Raw genomic sequence first — 8,345 nt, 5'->3', positions numbered from 1 at the left:
GCTTTACCAATTTTTGGCAAAACGAATAAGGACACAATCAAAGACATGCAATTATTAGTATTATGTTTCAAACATGCAATAAGGAAAATAGCTAAAGTGTAAGAAAATACAACACACAATCAAGAGTTGTTGAATATGAATAATCAATGTTGAAAAATCTTTGTTACAAAGTGCTCCCACAATCAAGCTCACAAGATTGCAATATGCCTACAAAAAATAGAGCCCAAAAGAAGAGACCTCATAATGAGGTGAAAATATAATAAATATGGATCAAAATACTAACTCAGATCTCCAAAATATCCATGAAAAATCACAATCAAAATTACTCCAAACTATGAAGAAATCAAACAAATTTTCTCTCAATCCCAAGTCCAACTATTAGATCACTGATATTTGTTCCCAACTACTAAAAAAATATATACAAAACCCCTAGCTCAGATCTCAGAATCAAATAAAAAATATAACATGCCAAACAACTAAAAATAATGTAAAAATCTACTCAATAAGGGCCCTCAAGAGATCTTCAATTGAAAGTGGCCCCAACTGCTCCCTAATTGGCTAAAAATAACACCTAAGTGCTCCATAAATGAATGAATAAGTCAAACTATCCTTTAACTGAAAATGAACTCCATGTGACATGTAATTGACTGAAAAATTCCTTCATTGCTGAAATATGGAACTCTTGGAAGAATTGAAAGTCTCTCCCAATTTCTAAAAATAATAGTTAGAGTCTAAGTACTCTTTGGCCAACTCTACTTTTTGCATTTAAAAAAATCAATAACTCTTAGTGTTTTACAAATTTAACACTTTAAGAATTTCATTTTATAATGTATATGCAAGAATAATTTATTATTATTTTATCTATCACAATAATTAAATATCTATTAAATAATAATGATTTTTTTTTAATAAATGTCAAGAATTATAATATATGTGAACAAATAAAATAATAATGTGACTTTTATTATCACTTATACATGTTAATTGAAAAATGAAAATTAAGTCATATGAGATGTATACACAATAATAATAAATTTCTTTGTAAATAAAAGAAGGTAAATTGCACCATCTTCAAACTAGACCTGAAACATTTTAGAAATTTGGATTTAATAATTTAAGCCAATAGGCTTATATGTGGGAGCAAGATTTTTCCAAATTTCTCATAGTGAAATGTCAAAAATGTTTCTATTCTCGCCCTTTTATTTGTTTCCTTTAATTTTCGCTACCCCCTGTTAGCTCCGCATTCCTTTGTCCCAATTGTAGTTGTTTTGGGCCATTTTATATTGCAGCAGGTGTTTGGGATTTTCATTTGGCAATGGTGGTAGTGGCTATTGATTGAAGATTTCCACACATATTGTCATGCATTTGTTACACTATCTGGTAAGTCTTCCTTCAAATTGAAGAGTAATTTTGTTGAGTTATTCTATATGTAGGGATTCTAACTGTTATATAATTTTAATCTCTAAAAATTTTCAATGTGTTTACCATGGTCTTCCCTTTTTTGAAATGGCATGTTTTCTAAAATGTGCAGACCTTATCCTTGAGAGGATAGGAAAGCCTTCACAGATTTTCTATACCCTGAATTTATCACATCTATTTCCTCCATGGGCCGATTGATGCTTATAAAAATCCAAAAAAAAAGTATTTTCATATTGATAGTCATCATTTTTCAAATTGATGTTCATCTAACTTATGAGAGATCTTTACATCTATTTATTGTACTTCTGTGAAAAAACCAAAAGCCTTGATATTACAGACTCATTTTCTGAGTGAGATTTCAACACACAGTTTGTGTTCCATCTCTTCAAACTGCTACTCTTAGAGGCATTTTCTCAACCAGTTTTAATTCTCTGCCTATGCATCATTCTTTACAAATATGTTCAAGAGGGGTTTTCTTTGCAATAATAACACCAAGAGGTATATACAACTAGTCTTTAAGTCCTTTTACCATGGATAAAAAAATAAAAAATTGTCGTATAGGTTCATATATCTACATTTACTATCTACCATAATTGTGTATGTGTTGATAAAATGCATTGAGAATGAGGCCCTAGTTTCCTCTTTCAATTTATGGAGATATTATCAATATGCATTTAGTTATAGCCGATTGTGGATCAAATATATTTCTGCAGTGACTACATTTTCAAGTAATCAATTTCATTTTTGAAATTCAATCAAGAATGTAACTTATCATTTTGTAAATGTTTGCATTTGTCAATTGAATCAAGATGTTATTAACCATCGAAGAGTTCAGTGCATTTTGTATTTGAATCAATATATAGTTCATCGACATCAAACTGGCTACATGTTTGATAATAATATACTGGGATGGGGACAAATGTTGTGATTTTTTATCTGATGATAGCAGTTTGGTATTTTATATTATTTAGGAAAATATATTTTTGGGTAGACCAAGAACAAGTTTTACAGGAAAGTATTTATAGACATAGATTTCTGGATAAAAACAATATTATAAATTCTTTTAAAAATAAATGTTATGGATCGTTATTCCCATAACGTTTAATAGGAAAAGTAAATTAAAGTTGAATTTCTGTAGCCTATGCTAACAGATAAGTTTCTTAATAACAACATGCCTTGTATTTTTTCTACCAAATATCACTATTTCAGATCATAATCCATGAAATGATTAAAAGTAGGAAATTTTTGAAGACCTTGGATTTCCATAGCTCTTAGGTATTGATTCTTAAATGACTGAATTTGTGGATAATCAAAGCTTAAATAAGTCAAATGTCGATTATATAAATCATCTTGCATGTTGATTAAAGTCAAATATAGGCCAGATATTTGTTAAAGTATTCACAACAATTTTGGATGCCAATCTTTTGTTTGCAGAACTTGAGAATCGATTTCCTTACTATTTGACTAAAACCAATTCTTGTATTTTACTATTTGACTAAAATCAAAATATAGAGTTCGAAAAATCCACCCATCTATTTGCAACCAATGAAATTGCAAAAATGCATAATAGAAGAATGCTAAAACAATTCAACCTCCCAATTGCTCATAGCATTGCTAGAGTTGTTGCACACAAATCAAATGAACAAATGAAGGCGATCAACTTCAACAAGAGGTGCTCCTATGACTAGTCTGACAAGTCATGCTAACAAAAAACTTATAGATACATATTGGACTTGTAAACGGATCACTTGGTCAAGTTATATCCATTGTTTATGATACCAATTCATCTCCTCCAGATCTACCAAAATATGTAGTTGTTGATTTCGATAATTACATCATACCACCTTGGGATGCACAAAACCCAAATAATGTTCCCATCATTCTAATTACTAGAGGCATCCACACAAAAATTTCACTAACAATGGCTTGGGGGTAAAAGCACAAACCTGTGTCACCTTTTGTGATATCTTTAACCATTTCGGCCGAAAGACTTTCGGCTGGAACTGTTTCAGCCAAAATGGGTACGGTCAAACATACGTGGCATTTGCACACGCCTACGTGGCTCATACCGTTCCGGCCGAAAGCCATTCGGCCGAAACTGTTACGGTTGAAACCCCAAACCGCAATAAAATCGCCGTAAACCTCTAATGGCTATCATTGTCACTGTTGCGACTTCTGGAGAGCAGGTCAAGTGTTTCAGCCGTAATTGGTTAGTGGTTTTTTCCTCCCCATTTTTTAATAGTTTTTAAACGTATTTTTTGATTAATAGATGTTAATTGTACTTAAAGTAGTTGTTTTTGACCTATTTTGTGAGTGAAATACTTAAAATTATTTATTTTTTAATATGTTTAAATTATTTTAATTATTTTAGAATGGTATTTAAATTAATTTGTTAGCAAAAATGTAGTTAAACATGAGATAAAAACATAGAAAAACATTAGTTAAAAGTGTAGAAAAACATTAAGTTAAAATATTAAAAAATATTAGGAAAAACATTAGGTTAAAATATAGAAAAATATTAGTTAAAAGTGTAGAAAAACATTCTAGGTTAAAATATAGAAAAACATTAGGTTAAAATATAGAAAAATATTAGGAAAAACATTAGGTTAAAATATAGAAAAACATTAGGTTAAAATGTCAAAAAAATTAGTTTAAAAATATAGAAAAACATGAGGTAAACATGTAGAAAAATATTAGTAAAAAATGTAGCAAACCTTTAGGGGACATTATTCAGTTTCTAACATAACCTGATGGATCTAGAGGTGAAACAATAATATCTTATGGTGAAATTAATTTTGACATTAAATACACCTTCTAACATAACCCTATATTAACTACAATCATAACCCATACCACATTCTAACCATAACATAGGTCCTCTACTAATCGAATGAACCACACTTAGATATTGATGATGATCATTTTAACGACTAGTTATTGTTAGGTAATAATGAGTCTTACATTACCAAACAACACATTAAGATCACTTAAATGATATCTTTTTAGGTACATTATCCATGCATATATGTCTTAAGGGGACAGAGGTGTCATAATAGGTCATACTATTTTTTATACGTTCTAATAAGTCTTAATATGTATTATTAGGATATAATAGGTCTTATTAGGTAATGATGATTCTTACATTACCAAATGACACATAACGACCTCATGGTACATTTTTAGGTATTTTTATCCGTATATATGTTAAGGGGACCTAGGGACTCCTACTAGGTCATTACGTCTGTTATAGGTTGTAATAGGTATTCATATGTTTACTAGCACATAATAGGTATTGTTAGGTAATAATGAGTCTTACATTACCAAACAACACATTAAGATCACTTATGTCAACTGCATTTTTCAGTACGTTATCATACATGTGTGTCTTAAGGGGATATAGGAGTCGTAATGGGTCATACTATTTTTTATAAGTTCTAATAAGTCTTAATATGTATTATTAGGATATAATAGGTCTTATTAGGTAATGATGATTCTTACATTACCAAATGACACATAACGACCTCTTATGATACATTTCTAGGCATTTTTATCCATATATATGTTAAGGGGACCTAAGGACTCCTACTAGGTCATTATGTTTGTTATTAGTTGTAATAGGTATTCATATGTTTACTAGCACATAATAGACTGACCTTACTATCAACCTTAATAAAACTATATCCCATTTACTTTATTAACATTCTTAACTCTAATTCAAACTACTAAATTAAGTCATGAGTTCTAAATTGTAAACTAACATTTGCTAACTAAACTCATTTACTTATCTAGTAACAAATTTTTCTATCCCTATGTCCTAACTCTCATCTACACTCCCGATAATCATCAAAGCATTTAGATCAAAATCTAGATTTTAGTCAAGAATTATATTTTTTTATTGCATGTATACATGTGTACACTTAATTATCATTTAATCAAGAAATTTTATTTTATTTTTATTGCATATACATGTACATGTACGAATATTTATTTTTCACATTTGCATGAGCACGTTACAATGTACATTAGATATGGTCTCTAAGATAATTTGTTTTAAAATATATATGTATGTTACATGATTGAATTTAGCACCATACATTTAATGTTGTGTATTTATATGTACATGTGTTTCAAATTAAATTTAACTTTTAATTATTTTAATTTAAATACACTTGTATGTTTATATTTGTATATATATGCATGTGCAGATCTCTAGATATTTATCACTCTTGCAGCTTCACATTCATATCCTCATATTCATTTTCATATATACATTATGGCATCCGATTCTGGGGATCGTGCTCCTGCATCCGAACTAACTATAACTAACTATATTTAATCTAATTAACTATAATTAATTATATTTAATCTAATTATATTTAATGTCTTAATAATTAACTCTATTTAATGACATACATTCTTAATTAACTATAATTAATGACTTAATTAACTCTATTTAATGACTTAATTAACTCTATTTATTGACATACATTCTTAATTAACTCTATTTAATGACTTAATTAACTCTATTTAATGACATACATTCTTAATTAACTATAATTAACAGCATTTAATTAATAAAATATAATGTATGTAATATGTAACATAGTTCATATAACATATACATCTAAGACCATGACATCTAAGAACATATAAAGAGTATGACCTAAAGAATGCATGTTACAACATTTAACTAGTAAAAGTTAATACACGCAAGAACATAACGATTATATACAAACATAAAGAATGTATCATATAAGAACATTTAAAAATTATATGTACATTAATACATAACAACATTAACAATCATATGTAAGAAAATATAAACAATGTACATATAAATACATACAAATACTAAAGGGGTTGTCTTAAGGGGAGGTACTAAGAGACCTGGTCTTAAATGAGATATCTATGTCGAATTTAAATAAAAATAACAATACATGTCTAATTTTTCATATCCAAGATAAATGATCCAATGTACAAAAATTTATAAAAACAAATATCCTGTCAATATTAAATATGAAAGTATAAGAGCTATACAGGCATAACTCAACTAGAGCTCCACAATAAGTACATAGGTAAACTAGAGCTCCACAAACAATGTATTGTTAGGATCCTCTCTACTTTTTATTATCTCTAGAAGTTTTTCATGTTCTTCAATAGGCAATTTCCACTTTTGATTTTGACGACGTCCTTTTCTTTGTACTGTTTCAAATTGTAATTTGGTTGCTATAACATGGTTACTGTAGCGTAAAACCTTTTCTCTAGGCTTGTATTCAATAAATTCAATACCACTATCAATTACCCTTGTTTGTTGATAATATGTTCCTTCAATAACAACTGATCCAATTGGATATGATTGTTCATCAGCATCTATAGTTCCTTCTAGCAACTTGTGTTTTGCTTTTGTGCATCTTAAAAGATAATAGTCCACATTTTTTGCATTATTTGGTAAGGCTTGAACTATTAGTTTTAAAACAAATATACATGTATATTAATTTATATATATGTATATATGCACACAAACTTGCCATAATTAAATCAGAAATGCACTCATAATCAACTGAATATACAGGATCATGAATGTCAATGTCAATATCAACATCTTCAAAAGGAGGCTTTCTAACTATCTCCTTCAAATCCTAATGTGAAACATATCCATTCCCAATATTTTCACATGCACTCACTAGATTGTCCTTAATGCAGTCATCACAAAAACATGTTTTCTCTCTTACTTTAATTACTGGAGGTTTATGGTTTCCTGTAGTCATCACTTGATGTAAACTTCTAATTCCAAGAATCGTTTGACAATTGTAAGGATTAGATCGATCTATATCTGTTACAAATACAAAAAATAATTGTCATATTTCAAAATAAATATTTAATTAAAAACTCAACTTGATTTGAAAAATACATTAAAAATAAATATAACTTAGTTCACCTTTCACCTCCCAAAAGTAACACTTATTGTATTTAGTATCTCGAGTAGCAAAATGAACTTTGCACCATTCAACAATTTGATTTGCGCTCTCTATCCTATTCCCTGTATGTACATACTGTAATGCCCCGCCAAGGGATCCAAAGAATTAACCTAGAATTTTACTAAGATTGGTAGCATTTTTTATTTTATTTTTTTAACATGAAAGTAAATACCACATATAACTTATGCATAATAACGGAAGCAATAGAAATGTCCATTTGAAATTAAACATAACATACATAACATATTACATTCTTTAAGATCCCTTAACGTTGAATTACATCTAAACAACTAACATTAATGAATCCATCTAGTACAACATCCACATGAAATAATAATGATAAGTCCAATGTTCATACATTACATTTCAAATGCTCAATCATCCACTGTACATGTCACAGGGTATGAAAAAAGCTAAAAAGAATATACATATGTGAAATAAGATACATCATCCTATTCTAATCCATGATACATCAAAGTAAAGATAATCACATGATACACATGATACATCATTATAGAAGATATACATCTATCATAAAGATCAAGCATAATAAACTAAGTGCACGGTTCCTCCCAACAGTAAATAGCATCATTAGACCATCGTGGATCCTAGCCATCCCTCCGTGCCTAACATTCCAAATCATTGAAGAGATCATCGGTATTAACATAGTAGGAATGTCACTCCTAACTATACTATATCATATGCAGAAAGTAATCTAACATGCAAATAAAAGCATAAGATAACATCATCTAACATATGCTAATCATCAATGAAAGGTTACATATCCACCATCATGAAGGATGCATCATCCACGATGTCTCAATGAATCTCAAATGATAAGAGTGAAAAAACACTACCACTCGACCGCATGGTACCTAAGTGGTCCACTCCCACCATGCTGAGGAGATAATCTCAAGTCCCAAACAGGCTATCAAAAATCACATAGCA

Source organism: Cupressus sempervirens, chromosome 4, assembly GCF_028749045.1.
Source record: "Cupressus sempervirens isolate cs-2001-9-10 chromosome 4, ASM2874904v1, whole genome shotgun sequence".
NCBI classification, from domain to species: domain Eukaryota; kingdom Viridiplantae; phylum Streptophyta; class Pinopsida; order Cupressales; family Cupressaceae; genus Cupressus; species Cupressus sempervirens.
The sequence above is the reverse complement of the archived record's forward strand: the minus strand, read 5'-3'. Positions refer to the sequence as shown.